Source organism: Lepus europaeus, chromosome 11 (genome assembly GCF_033115175.1).
Source record: "Lepus europaeus isolate LE1 chromosome 11, mLepTim1.pri, whole genome shotgun sequence".
Lineage (NCBI taxonomy): Eukaryota > Metazoa > Chordata > Mammalia > Lagomorpha > Leporidae > Lepus > Lepus europaeus.
This window is the reverse complement of record NC_084837.1, coordinates 108,164,863-108,180,269: the sequence shown is the minus strand read 5'-3', so window position 1 is coordinate 108,180,269 and position 15,407 is coordinate 108,164,863. Positions and strand designations below refer to the sequence as shown.

The 15,407-nt window shown below is 45.9% G+C and overlaps 1 pseudogene; it reads right to left on the bottom strand.

Moving 5' to 3' along the window:
• Positions 1-8,932: 8,932 nt before the first annotated feature.
• On the bottom strand, positions 8,933-9,418 carry LOC133769649 (small ribosomal subunit protein eS6-like; annotated as a pseudogene).
• Between the last annotated feature and the right edge of the window lie 5,989 nt (positions 9,419-15,407).

Genomic DNA, 15,407 nt, shown 5'->3' with positions numbered 1-15,407 from the left:
CTTTAAGTAGGAGATGGAATTGTGTACATGACTGTTTCAATGGAGCATATGACTTCTGATAAAAATCTGAGCCTTTACAACCTATGGGATTTAAGATCCGTTGCATGCATTTAAAGTAAGAGAGAAAATGAAGATAAAAGGAGACAGTGGACTTCCCTGATGGCTATTGGGTGACTTCCAGAATCCATGAGAAAGTATGGTTGGAGGGCAGGTCCCAGAACATAGAGCCCAGCGGGGACTTCCTGCCAGGATTCTGCTCTCTCTCTCTCTCTCTTGTTCTCTCCCCTCCCCCTCTCTTTCTTTATCTTAAAATGCTACCCATGGGGCCGGCACCGTGGTTCACTTGGTTAATCCTCTGCCTGCGGCACTGGCATGCCATATGGGCACTGGGTTCTAGCCCCGGTTGCTCCTCTTCCAGGCCAGCTCTCTGCTGTGGCCTGGGAAGGCAGTGGAGGATGGCCCAAGTGCTTGGGCCCCTGCACCCGCATGGGAGACCAGGAGGAAGCACCTGGCTCCTGGCTTTGGATTGGTGCAGCGCCAGCCATAGTGGCCATTTGGGGAGTGAACCAACAGAAGGAAGACCTTTCTCTCTGTCTCTCTCTCTCACTGTCTATAACTCTACCTGTCAAATACATTTTTAAAAAAATGCTACCCAAAATGTTTTGGGTGAACAGCCAGCTATAGGTTCTGCAACTTTCTGTAGCGTTTACACCAAGTAGACAAGACCAGGGTCACAGCTGTGATAGCACAACGTAAATCAGCTGTTGGCTGGAGGAAGCAGACCAAGAGGTGAGAGACCTGACCATTGATTTGGGAGTGGAAGGGACTATAGCCAGCTGGAAGCATGGTTCAAGGCTCAGGGGTCGATGGGGATAAGAGTTAATACAATGCAAGGCAAAATGAGAGCAGGCGTTCAAGGGGTTGTGCGTGGGAAATCAAAATGAGAGTCATGGCTGACACCTGGGCAAGAATGACACTGAATTGGGGGAGCAGTTGAGAATTGAGGGCTGGGGCCAGGAGGAGAGTAGAAAACAAGCTGAATCCCTGGGCTTTTCAGAGTAGATATCAGGGAATAGATTCAAGCAGTTGTGCATGGTCAAGTTGCTTTGATCATCGCTGCCCCACCTTCTCCTTTAAGTCAGAAAGTTCTATAGAAGATTTTCTAGGCAATGAAGGGGAGGTCGCACAGAAGGAGCCAAACACAGGGGCTCATTCAATGACCTGGCTGTTCATCCCCAACGTGTGTATGAAGAACTTTCAAAGAATAGAGCATGGATATATTTTCCATGAACCAAGTAGGGTTAAAAGCAGTTGATTCCTCTGAGTCTGAACATGGCCAACAAGAACTAGTATGGAATATTTGAAGAGGGCAAAATTAGAGAAATTATGACTGTCAGGCAAAGAACATCATCCCAAGTGTCAACGAACGCAAACCAGTTCTGACAGAAAACTAAAGAGATTGACAGGAGACGTTGAGTTCAGTTCTAAAGAAATGAAACCTGGGACATTTTATGGGAAAGAAATCACCATAAAGTGTGGAAATATGTATTTTCTGAAGTATGCCTATGTAACTAATGAAATAAAAATTTATGCTAGTCTAATAATTTTGGTAAAACAGTGTGGTTGTTCAAAGCTCTAGAATTTGCAACCATCTGGGTGATAAGTTGTGGAGAAACATTCTGAACGAAACAGCAGCAGTTGTTCATCTGTAATATTCATAACAGAACCTTGGAGATAAGGAGGAACCTCTGAATCCAGCAAAGCTGGCCTGGCTTGAATTACTAAGATGAAGAGAAGGAGTTACAGATTAGAAAAATTAACCCTGGGTATAGGAAGATCACAGGGACTTGGTACGGAATGAACTCATAAACCAGATAGAGAAATGGGAATGATTTGGATATAAGAAATTGCAATGGCGTAATTAAAAGAAAGCTCATCCTGCATATGGAGGATAATTTCTAAGACAATCCACTGGAAAAATGAAGAGTGGCAGAGAGAAATGTCCTGGTGGTTCAGGAATAACCCGTCTCCATGAGACGTTGTCACATGAGGTACATTGCTATGTGAAAACAAATGTTGACTCAGCAACCAGTCAGGGATGGTATCAATCTTCCATTGTTTGCTAACTTGTGCTGGAGTTAAGAGTGAATATCAAATACGACCAACTGCCTTCATGATCATTCATGCATTCAACAAACATTGGGGAAAAGGCATGTATGTCCCAAAGCCTGTGTTGGTGATGAAATTCAAACATCAATTGGCTCCTGCACTGTATGAGCTGATCAAGTGGGAGAGATGCCAAGTGCCATCTACACAAGGTGACAAAAGACAGAGCCCTCTTCACTGGTGTAAGGAAACAGAAAGGAGGGAGATGAGCACTGGCCAGAGACTCCAGCCACGCCGAGAGTTGCAGATAGCACGATTCTAGTGATCTGGGAGAGCAGAGAGGGTACTGCAGATCCAGCTCAAACCGATTCTGCTCTGCTATTAACAGGTGGAGTAGGGTTCTCATGGGCAAAGAAGACCAGCTTACCAGCTTGGATGGAGGAGACCTTGGAGGAGCTCTGGATCCAAATACAAGAAAGCCCAAATTGTACGTCATGTTACTGGGTGTGCTCAGAGGAGGAAGCCTGAAACCTTCAGTAACACCCAGACCCTGTGTTTTCTCCCCGCAGAACCAAGCAGACCAGAGCATGACAGTAACCAGGCACCAGAACTCCCACAGAGGCTGCTGACCATGAAGAGCCGATGTGGCAGCCACCACGCCCATCAGGACGTGCCTCTCCAGGGCTTCCACACACCAGCTGGCCTCCTCCGTAACCCACAGAGCCTGCGCAGGAGCCAGCTCCAGGAGATGGACTTCAGCTTTACCTCCTGTCTCCAGTCCAGACAATCTTGATATAAAACCTTTCTTTTTTCCAAAAGCGGATGCTCCAAAAGTTTGGGCTGCTGTGACTGTTGGGCAGAAATCCTTTGCTTGGTAACCATCTTTGTTTTGGGACCCAGAGAAGCCGGTAGACCTCTGTGGAGCAGAGGGGCCTTGCAGGGAAGACTGAAGACGTGGCCTCAAAAACTCTTCACAAGCCAGAGCAGACTCCAAAACTCCAGAGACCCAGCTCGCAGAGGAGCATGGGCTGACCTGACAGACCCACAGGGTGCAGCAGGAGCTGAGCCTCAGGGTTGGGAACGGAGGCATCTAGGAGGCAAAATTGCGAGAGATGCTCATTGCCAAGGTCATGCCAATGGAGGATCAGTGCTCATCCAACTCACGAATAGTGAGAGCCTCTTTCAGGTTGAGCCCTATGGAAGCTTGCTTCTTTCCCCTCCTCAGACTTCTGCAAGATCAACCCAGAATAAATAGAGGAGGAGTCCCTGGCAGGTCTATCTCTAAGTCTACCTCCTAATTCCCCAAGCTACGGATGGCACAATCCAGGGTGGGACAGAGATGGAGGGCCTGGAGGCATTCAGTCGCAGTGTGAGTGCCCGGGGCCATGCCCTACAGAAGGAAGTCCCCAGAGGAGAAAGTGGGCTGGGTGGCCAACTGCTCCAGTCTGGAGAATGGCCATAGCATGGGTGCTTTGAGCCCTGGGGGAGGCCAGATCAAGGGATGCGCTTCAGAGCCCAGCTTGGCAAGGCAGGCAGCGCTGGAGCACCAAGCCAGGGCAGGAAGAAGGGAGGGAGGGAAGCTCTTCCGGGTTAAAAGGTCACCTTGGGGAATGAGGACTTTGGAGAGCTGAAGGGCTGGGCCTGGTGGTGGTGAGCGAGATTCCAGAGATGGGCTAAGCTCCGGGTTTGGTTTGGGAATAAATGATCAAAATAGCCAAACATGTAAAACACAAGCGGCTCTGGGGACATCGTCAAGGCATAAAGTGTTTGTCTAAATACTAATGAACATGATAAGATGTAGGGACCTGCTTAAAGGGGGAAAAAACAGCTTACCAACTAAAATAGCTGTTTATAATACAGGCCAGTTCTCAGCCTGCTGCGTGGGACACTCCTCCAGGAGAGCCTTAAGGGAAAAAGAAGACATAAAACAGATTTTTTCCATAGGCTCTCGCTTTGGTCACACACACTTAGCAAAGAGAGGCTTAGAGGCATGGCGGAGTACTTTTCATCTAAAGCATGAAACGAATCAGAGATCATTTTGTATTCCCTGCTGAGAACCATCAACAATACTGATTTATCTGCTACTCATTGCCATTGTTAGACCAGCCACCACCTCCAGATGGATCCTGGAGGCAACAGGGCAGCAGGAACAGCTCTTTTCATGAAACAACCTGGGGCGGGGGGGTTGGGCAGCCAGGTTCCTTTGCCCCTGGAAGAGTGGCCTTGAAACAGTGTGGCCCAAGTGGAAGAACATGGCTGTTAAAGCTTGCACACCCTTCTTTTCTGCTCTGATGTCAAACACAGTCCCTTCGTCTTTGCCTGGCTGGGGCTGTGCAGGGAAGGGGTGCAGTCAAGGCTGGGGGCAGGAGGTCCACTAATAGTGCATCCTCTTTCCATCCATCCTGGGGGGCGCAGTTGCCCACTGGACAAGCAGAGCGCCCGTCCCCAGAGCCCAGGGTGGTAGGACGTGGAAGTCCATGCTGTCTCCTTTGTGCTCACGCCATCTGGTAATTGTATCTTTTTTGTATTATTGTACCTGTCACAAAGAATGCTCAGTTTGGCCAAAACCTTCAGATCAACTTGGAAGATGTGGATTAAATAATTAAGTAACCATTTTGTATCAGTTAAGAGGAATAGCTCCTTAAAAAAAAATTCAGTTAAGTTATACAAGTTTCATTATTTCATTTATACAGGTTTGCAAACATAGTGATACTTCCCACCCTATCCTCCCTCCTGCCCACCACTCACCCTTCCTCCTCCTCCCTCTCCCAGGCCCCCTCTTAACTTTTACGGAGGTCTACTTTCAGTTTACTTAATGATTGTAAAGTTAACCCCACACTAAGTAAAAGAGTCCACTTCTTTAGATGAAAAGATACATAAGCAACTCTAACATCTGTCTTCTAAATGAGTCAGTTAGGAGCCAGAAAATGTTTCCTATGACGGTGATTTTGCCCAATTTCTAAACTAAAAGCTGCGTGTATATTTGTTATTGATATTATGCCATTCTTGAGGTGATTTTTAATAGTTTTTCAGTGATTGATTTCTAAATGTTTGAGTTACTTCTGCCATTTTTCTCTTTTTTGAAGTCTTTGATCTCTTATTACAAATTCAAGAAAAGTTCTCTCGGCTTAATTTATGATGTTATTCTTTTTTTCTTTTAAGATTTTATTTATTTATTTGAAAGGTAGAGTTACAGACAGTGAGAGGGAGAGACAGAGAGAAAGGTCTTCCACCTGTTGGTTCACTCCCCAGATGGCCTCAATGGCCAGAGCTGCACTGACCCAAAGCCAGAAGCCAGGAGCTTCTTTGGGGTCTCCCATGCAGGTGCAGGGGCCCAAGGACTTGGGCCATCTTCCACTGCTTTCCCAGGCCATAGCAGAGAGCTGGATGGGAAGAGGAGTAGCCGGGACTCGAACCAGCGCCCATATGGGACACCGGCACCATAGGTTGAGGATTAACCCACTGTGCTATGGTGCCAGCCCTCTGATTTTTTTTTCTAACCTTTAGTTGAATTATTAGCTAAATTATTGCCATTTTAAAGCAGTTGAGCTTTACTATTAAGTTAAAGCTATAATGTGCAGTGTTCACATTGTCATATTATTTAAAAAACAATGTTAATTTATTCTTTGACCCATAGAGTCTTAAGTAAATTTCATATGCAATTTCTCAAGTGGTTTCATTGTATAGCATTTGTTTTGTTTGTTTTTTCATTAAAAATATCTGTTTGTCATGCTATAGTCACAACATGTAGTCTATAAATTCTTTGTTGATGAGAATCAAAGCATACATATAAAATTATAAATATGTGGCAAATATATAACATATACATTTTTATGAATTACACTTTGAAGTTCCTGTATTTTCTTTTAAAAAAGATTTACTGATTTATTTGAAATTCAGAGTTACACAGAGAGAGGAAGAGGCAGAGAGAGAAACCTTCCATCTGATGGTTCACTCCCCAGAAGGCTGCAATGACCAGGACTGGGCCAGGCTAAAGCCACAAGCCAGGGTTTTCTTCTGGGTCTTCCAATATGGGGTAGGAGCCCAAGCACTTGGGCCATCTTCCGCTGCTTTTATCAGGCCATTTGCAGGGAGCTGGACTGGAAGTGGAGCTGCCAGGACATGACCTTGTGCCATATGTGATAGTGGCATTGCAAGTGGTGGCTTTGCCCACTACACTACAAGCCAGCCCATATGGAGCTCCTTTATAGAGCATTTTGGAATGGCATTCGGTATATAGCAGACTATCATATTAACCATGTGAATACCGTTCATAATTCTGTCCCCTTTAATTCACAATGGCTTATTTAATTGTTGGCTTGACTCCTACCTATGTGTAAGAGATCTCATTATTGCAAAGGAAATACTTTTCAGTTACTATGGTATGAGATTAGAGTATCTTCAAGCAGAGTGGAAGAAAACTGTAATTAGGGGTTATTTTAAATAAAGGAAAAAATTGTTTTGAGTGATGGCATAATACAACTCTACATGTTTTTTCTCAATCAATTCAATGCCACATTGTAGTAGAAGGGTGAGTTAATTTATTCTTAGTTTAATTCGTAATCTCATTTGATTTTTTAATCTAGAAACCTTTTATTTAAGGTATATAAACTTCATGCTTTTCATAAATACAAATTTAGGAAAATAGTGATTCTTCCCACCTTACCCTCCCTCCTGCCCACACGCCTACCCTTCTTCCTCCTCCCTTTTCTTTATTTTTCACTAAGATCTATTTTCAATTAGCTTTATACATGTAAGATTAACTCTCTACTAAGTAAGGAGTTCAACAAATAGTACAAAAAACAAAACAAACAAACAAAAAAAAACAACACTCTTCCTCAACAGTTGACACTAGGGCTGTTCAAAGTCATCGCACCTCAAAGCACCAGTTTCACTTCTACAGATTACCTTTTCTGTTTGTTTCTGTTGTTCCAATTTCATTGTCTCTAATTGAGATTATAGAGCCTTGTTGGTTACTTCAAAATGGAGATATGATTAATATACAGTAAAATACCTGGATCTTAAGTGTTTGGTTTGATGACTTTTGAGAACCATATACACCCCCATCACCACCACATAAAGCAAAGTATAGAACACTCCCATGGCTTCAAAGCTCTCTCTTGTCCCTTTGGAATCAGTCCCCTGGCTCCCCATAACCACCACATACCCAAACTTGCTCCTGCAGGAGTACTGTTCTCCCCCTGTGTCCTACCAGAAGACACAGCAGAGGGAAATGAATCGCAGTGGCTTGAACAGAGAGAGCCTTGTTACTTTGCAGCTCACAATAACAGCAGCTTGGAGATGTGCAGCCCAGCAGCCAGCTTTCTGCCAGGTCACATGAGCCCATGGTCGCCACATCCAAGATCACCTTGTAGTTCAAGGTGAGCTCTGTGGCTGGGGAACCTCAAGGAGGCAGGAGAAGGTGGAAGGGCACGGATCACCTTGTGGCGAAATATGACATCTTTCAGTGTGCCCAGAGGGATCACTCAAAAACTGCCACTGACACCTGCTATCATCTAAAAGGAATGAGGGACATGGTGGAGGTCTTTTGTGGTTTGTTTGCTTTTTAAAGCAGGGCACACAGATCACCTCCAATCACATAGGGATGCTAGCTGGGAAGAAAGACAGAGAGACTGGCTATTGAAGAGTTGGAAAGATTTGTTTCAGGGTAGACCAATGAGAACGAGCACATCTCAAGACCATCAGTGATCAAGAGAACCTCCCCTTTCCTGCAAAACCTGGAGCAGTGTGGCAGTGCAGGGCAGCTTGGCCACCCCGAGACAGTGCGGGAAGAGACTGTTGGAAACTAGAGGCAACGTGTGACCAAGACAGAGGCAGACACGGTGGTGTTTCTGTCCCTTTTCTCAGCCCCAAATCTCAGACCTCCTACGGGGCTTTCCTTATGTGAACTGTGGACCCTCCTTTATCCTCTGTCACTTTTGGTTGCATTTTCTATGGCCTCTGGAAGAAAGAGCCCTAAGTGAAATGCTTACCTGTGCAACAGGGAAATTGATAATGAGATTAGTTATTAAAAATGAGATGGAGATCAGGTTAAAATGGTGAGACTCACATGGAGAAAGAGTTTGCATTTGGGAGCACAGGCACAGAAGTATGGGAGAGTTTTAAGTAAATCTCAAATACCGGTGTTTGCCAACAATCTCCTTTTAGCTTTTATTTTACTTGGGGGGAACTATGGGTTCTATGCCACTGAACTTCCCCCTTCCCTCATCTGATCTTGGAAATCCTTGTCTTTACAGATAGCCAGTGTGGTATAGATATGCTGTTTAGTGGGACTGTATACATTCAAAAATTTCCAGGACACATCTGCCAAGAACTATAGTAAGATAGACTTATATCTATATATATATATAGAGAAAAGTATAAACTTAAAGCAATGTACATGATGTTAATTCTGTGGTTAGTGGGCCATGTGTACTTCACCTGGGTAATTCTTAAACTTGGAAACCATATTAGTGTTCTAGAAAGCTCAGAGTATGGCCTCAGGGTGCCCAATACAATACACTATGAGTAACTGCTCCATTTTGCTATGCTTCGGTTATTCCAGGCTGTCTATGAATCTGTTGGTGGCAAGAAAGGACACAGTTCCTCTAGGCTCTGGGACTGGAGGTCACAGGAAGTGAAAATACCTCTTCTTCTGTCTCTTGGATCAGAGTTAGGAGCCAATGGACAGAAGAAGTCCCTGAACTTCTGGAATGTCTAAGGAGAATGATAGCAGACACATCTCTTTTGAAAAAAGATTTATTTGTTTGAAAGTTGGAGTGAGAGAGAAAGAGAGAGAGAGAGAGAGAGAGAGAGAGAGAGATCCTCAAATGGGCTTTCTTACAACATACTGGTGCACATCATTTTCAGAGAGATTGAAGAGACTGAGGATTCTGCTTGCTCTTCTAGGCTCCGGGCGATGAGGCACCATGGTGCCAGTCAATCCAGCAGTATCTTTCTATCCTTTTTTTTTTTTTTTTTTTACACAATAACCAAGTTGAGAACAATCAAGATGGCGTTGGCAGTGCAGCCCCCAATAGACAAGCACTTTCTTTCTCCTGTTCTCCTTGCAGGGATGCCCCTCATTCTACAGTAGGCAGACCGGCCATGGGTCAAGACACTTAATGGGAAAACCTTGCTATGTCATTCCCCTCACTGATTCATACCACAGAACCCTTCCATTCTTCACCCAGAATGCCGCTGCCACTTCTGTGGCCATGCACGTCTCATAAAAAGTGCGAAGTTCACGTTCATTGTTTTCTTCAATGAGTTTCTGGCAGCCAGGGGCTGCGAAGGAGATACTCTGCATCATTTGGAAGCAGCTGATGTCATGATTGACCCAAGTAGCTTCTGTCGGTAGAGATGTGGGTAACTCCAAGTTTTCAGTGTTACGAATAATGCTGTGATAACCACCCATGGGGCTATATTGTGTTATTGTAGGATATTTCATATTTCTAGCTGTAGGACTGCCAGGTCAAAGGCACATGCATGTTAAATTTTGATGGATATTGCAGAGTTTCCCTCCCTAAAAGTTATATCAGCTTGAACCCACCAGCTATGACTGACAATTAATTTTCTTTTGCTTCATCATTGTCTCAAATTTCCTTTTTTCCTAAGTTCTGGGGAAATTTCTCGGTCTCCCACTTTTTTTTCTTTTAACAAATTCTTAAGGCAGCTAGTTAGAAATACGAGTCAAGCATTCTTTCAAACTATAGCATGACTACAGGCGTATCATCACACAGAGATTTAGTGGCTGTTTTTCTGAATGCGATTCTGGCAATTGGTTTCTCAACTCGTGGAAGGCAGAGAAGATGGTACTGCTTGGATTTTCGTCATTATTTTTATTTTGCTCTGCTTTTTGTTGTTTGTGTCTTGAGAGGCTCTATCCATGAGTAGAAACTGAATATCTCATTGGAACGTGAAACGTTGGAATTAAAATCAGCATTTCTGGGAATAAGCTTTATTGTAAGGAGTGTGGCCCGGCAACAGGAAGTGTCTCTTCCAGATCAGCTTCCCTCATGGGCGCCACGTAGTGGTGGGCACAGCTCATTGCCATTCGTTAATGAATGCATGGAGCTGGTACTATCATTGATGCAATGGTGGTAGAGATTGACTTCACAATTCAACATATTTGATTTAAACACCCATCAAATGCACCCACAACAAACCAATGAGTTCCAAGATGATGAAAGAGACCTAAAATAATAAAAAAGAAAACTGTCTTATAATACCTAATGAAATAAATGCAAATCTGTTACAACAACAACAACAAAATCACCACCAGTGATCAATCTAAGAAAGCCACAAAGACACCCAGTAGTGAGCAAATAGAGAAACAAAAGATTCCTCTTTGCATCTGGAAGTGGCAGCTCGGAGGGTCTCCTGTTTCCATCCTCATCCTTGGAACACCTGTTGGAGTCATTGCTTTAATCACGCATCTCGTTTTGAGATGCTGGTCATCTACTCCCTGCAAAGACATTCTCACAGGTGCACGGATCGTCCCGTCTGCACCTTCCCATGTCATGACATGGTTGGTCTTATTGATTTAAATCATGCATGGAAAGATGTCTGGAGTCATGGTTTTAGAAACTACAATGATTCCTTTCCTCAAATAATACACTCGAGAGGGCCCTATGTCTGGGGGTAGTTTGCAGCCGTGTGGACGGAATGGTCCACATTCCCATGGTGAGAGTCTGAAGTGTGTAAGTTCTGCCCCCAGCTGCCAACTCAGGGAGTCTTAGTAAATGGTTTCTCTCTAAGCCTCTGGTCTTTCTTTCTTTCATTCGTTCTTTCTTTCCCAGATGCCCGACGGTTCTCTGCCAACCCCCGGGTTTGCAGGGTGTGCATGCTCTCCCAACAAATGCCCAGGTACCTGTTTCTCACAGGTGGAGGAGTCCCTTACTCAGGCTCTTCTCTGCTCTGGTCTGCAGGCTCTTTTATTTATTTTAAAATTTAGATTTATTTATTTGAAAGTCAAAGTTACAAAGAGAGAGGAGAGACAGGGGGAGAGACAAAGAGAGAGAGAGAGAGAGAGAGAGAGAGAGAGAGAGAGAGAGAGAGAGAGAAGAGGTCTTCCATCCGCTGGTTCACTCCCCAATTGGCTGCAATGGCCAGAGCTGCACCGATCCAAAGCCAGGAGCCAGGAACTTCTTCTGAGTCTCCCACGCAGGTACAGGGCCCCAGGGACTTGGGCCATCTTCCACTGCTTTCCCAGGCCATAACAGAGAGCTGGATCAGAAGTGGAGCAGCCGGGTCTCCAACCAGCACCCGTATGGGATGCAGGTGCTTCAGGCCAGGGCATTAACCCGCTGCACCATATGGTCTGCACGCTCTTTTTTTTTTATTTCACAGGTAGAGTTGTAGACAATGAGAGAGAGACAGAGAGAAAGGTCTTCCTTTCATTGGTTCACTCCCCAAATGGCTGCTATGGGCGACACTGCGCAGATCCGAAGCCAGGAGCCAGATGCTTCTTCCTGGTCTCCCACGCCGGTGCAGGGGCCCAAGCACTTGGGCCATCCTCCATTGCCCTCCAGGGCCACAGCAGAGGCTGGACTGGAAGAGGAACAACCAGGACTAGAACCCAGTGCCTATATGGGATGCCGGTGCCACAGTCGGAGGATTAACCAAGTGAGCCACGGCGTCAGCCCCTTGCACGCTCTTTTAAAGCCACACCGCCTCCCTCTGAACTGTGCCCTGCTGGCATCAGGAATTTTATGTCGTTGTAAAACCGCTCTGTCTGGTGCGAGAAGACAGCGGATTCTGGGTCGAGGTCAGTGTGCAAAGCCCGGCTCTGCGGAAGCCATTCATTTTATGAGGCTGGGTGTATTTGTGTTCTAGGCATTTCCCCGACTGCAGCCTGCTCTGGTTCTGTTCTGGGCTGGCTCCTTTGGCGTGAACCTCCCCGTAAGGACCCTCAACTTCTGCCTGAATGTTGCAAAAGACTGTAACAAAGACACTTTCTCGGGGTTGATGGAGTTGCCTTAGGCCAAAGATATTTTGCAGAACTCTGTCCTGCAAGGAATTTCTGGCTGAGGTTTCAGACTGTTATTTATAATTCCAAGATGATACCCTTATGGCTCTCTAATCTTACCGGATGTACGCGCCACGCTAAATCCAGGTCAGATTCCGTGTGGGAGAAGGAAACTCAGATTTATGAAATCCCCATGTGCCAGACATAGCCTGTCTTCTCTCACTTAACTCTCTTAACGCATAAGCACATATCATTCTCCTTCTATTTTGCTAATGAAGAGATTGAGGCCAGAAGAGTTCACGGAATGTGTTCCAGTAACAGCTGGACCTATCCGAGTGTGTCTGATTCTGAAACTTGTGCTTTTCACACTCTCCGTAATGCGGTCTCCAGAACCGTACGTGTGAAGGGGGTTGGGGGCCAGCTTTGCAAAGACTTCCAAATGTGCACAGCATTCCTTATTTCAGAAAGGCCAAGGTTGTTTTCCCAGACCATCGCCAGCTACACTGCTTCGTAACTAGGGTTAGTTAAAGACCGGCTGGGGGGTATGAGCGCTGCTAGGAAATTCTTACCGAGACCCCAGGGGTAGCCAGGAATCCACGTGGTACTTATTAGGAAGACTTTGCAAATGAGAGGAGGTGGGGGCGCCTGTCTGGGAGACCCTCTTGCTCCATATGGGCTGCATTTTGCTCAACGGGGTCTTTGTTGCAGCCCAGCTCTGGAAGGAGGTCAGGCGGTGGTCTGCAGAGGAAAGTACCGCTGAGAAGCTGGGGCCCCGAGCTGTCATTCTCCCCACTCGGCTTTGGACGAGGTACAAGAAATCCCTTATGGGCCGGTGTGGTAAAAACTGCTGGAAGCCAGCTTTGTTCTATTTTGGTAATATATTTCGGGGTTGGGTTGACTCTATGGAAAAAAGGAGTCGGTGGGGCTGTGTGTTTATGTAAGACCCTTCCTCCTGCTGCCGGGTGCCAAGTTCCCCGAGTCTGTGAGGAAGTGGAGCCAGACGCGCTCCGCGTCCTGGGTCTTCACCCCGCTGACCCCTCCATCTTTCCAAGTTTACCCGGCACTCTCACAGCAGCCCCTGCATGGAAATCCATCTCGCAGCTCCTGGCTTCTGGCAGGGGGACACTTCCTTCATATGGAAAAGTGTTTAATACCAATTTAACGTTCTGTCTAGCCACCATGTGCCCCCAGCCCACCCTCCTTCCTCGGTGCCCACTGGCACAGAGCGTGGAAATCTGACTTCTAATCACCCTTTTACAAACACCCCCTGAAACTTTCTTTCCAGTGTGTATATGGCTTTTTCTAATGAGGGCCTGCCCCAAAGTCACGAAAAGTGACTGCTACTATAAATTAAAATGATGCCTTTAATAGATTACTTACTTTGCAGCTTCTTCTACTCTCATTCAACGTAATTGCAGGCAAGGAAGACGGACCTGCCTGCCTTTCCTTTAAAAAAAAAAAGATTTATGTATTTATTTGAAAGACAGAGATACAGAGAGAGGTAGAGACAGAGAGAGAGGTCTTCCATCTGCTGGTTCACTCTCCAGATGGCCGCGGCGGCCAGAGCTGCATGGATCCGAAGCCAGGAGCCAGGAGGTTCCTCCCATGTGGGTGCAGGGGCCCAAGCACTTGGGCCACCTTCTACTGCCTTCCCAGGCCATAGCATGGAGCTGGATGAGAAGAGGAGCACCCAGGACTAGAATTGGCGCCCATATGGGATGCCGACACTTCAGGCAATGGCTTCACCCGCTACACCACAGCGCCGGCCCCCTTTCTTTCTTTCAACCCAGGAACCAAACAAGTGGAAGTAATTTTCTTGGTGACTCTGATAAAATGATGCCTTGTGTTCGTGTTGGAAGAGCAGAACTCATAAAGGCCAACGTGAAGGAAAGGAGTGTGGAGAGATCACATTTCTGGACTTGAAGAATCAGAAAGACACTAAATTATCTCTCTGTCAGAATCCCCAGAAATAACAAGGGCATAAGTAATGGAAACTTGCTAAGCACGCCAGCAATACTAGACAAGTCCCAATGTAAATAACATCAGCCAGTCACAAAATACGTGTGCACGCTGACTCCTACTTACATTATTTCAAGGGGAATACGTGTGTGATTTATCATGTCCAAGCTTTGCTTTTGCTGATAGTTATTGATTTGTGTTTGATTGCTTGTTATTTGAGAGACAGAGAGCAGCAGGGAGATACAGATAGTAATACAAAGAGGGAAACACACTCTCACACACACACAGGCACGTGTGCACACACACTTTCACCTGCGGAGTCACACCTCAAATGCCCACAACAGCCAGGAGCTGGGAACTCCATCCGGGTCTCCCACATGAGTGACAGGAACCCAAGCACTCGAGCTGTCGCTGTGTTCTCCCAAGGGCTGCGTTTGCAGGAAGCTGGAGTCAGGTCTCAAACCCAGGAACTCCAATACGGGGTGCGGGCGTCGTCACCATGAGGCTAAATGCCCGCCCGTATCGCTTTGCTTACATCTGAGAGTCTCATTCTTGTTCAAACTGCCCAGTTCTGAAGATCATTTAATCGGAGTTAACCTACTCTGTGTTCCAGCACTCTCAGGAACCTGCTCTTTCTACTCCACAAGGATTCTTTCATTCTCTAAAACATTCATGTTTCTGTTACCCCTGCTGTGTTCCCATTGCACTGGAAGTCCTGAAAAGATCTGTCTTCCTCCTGACAACGTGTGCGACTCAGCCTTGCTTACCAGTTGTCGCTTACTTTCACGTCTTCATGGACTGCACAAATGCCATTGTTAAGGACAATAAAATAAGGGAGAGTGTGGAGTGAGAAAGCCTCCCGCCAGTCCCCACTTTCTAATACATCACTTTTTTCCATGTCCTGGAATTTCTTTTGTATCTCACCTTTTTTTTTTTTTTTTTTTGAGTTACAGAAAGGCAGGGTGGGGAGAGAGAGAGAGAGAGAGAGAGAGAGAGAGGAGAGGTTTTCCACCCGCTGGTTCACTCCCCAAATAGCCACAATAGCCAGAGCTGCACCGATCTGAAGCCAGGAGCCAGGAGCTTCTTCTGGGTTTCCCACATAAGTTCAGGGGCCCAAGGACTTGGGCCATCTTCCACTGCTTTCCCAGGCCATAGCAGAGAGCTGGATCGGAAGTGGAGTAGCTGGGACTTGAACCGGCACCTAGATAGAATGCCGGCACTGCAGGTGGAGGCTTAGCCTACCACGCCACAACACTGACCCCAGGATAACCAATATTCTAATTTCTGTCACTGTAGATTAATTTTGTCAGTTTTTGAAAGATTTTGTGAATGGACATTATACATCATGTCTTTCCTTGTCATCACTCATTTT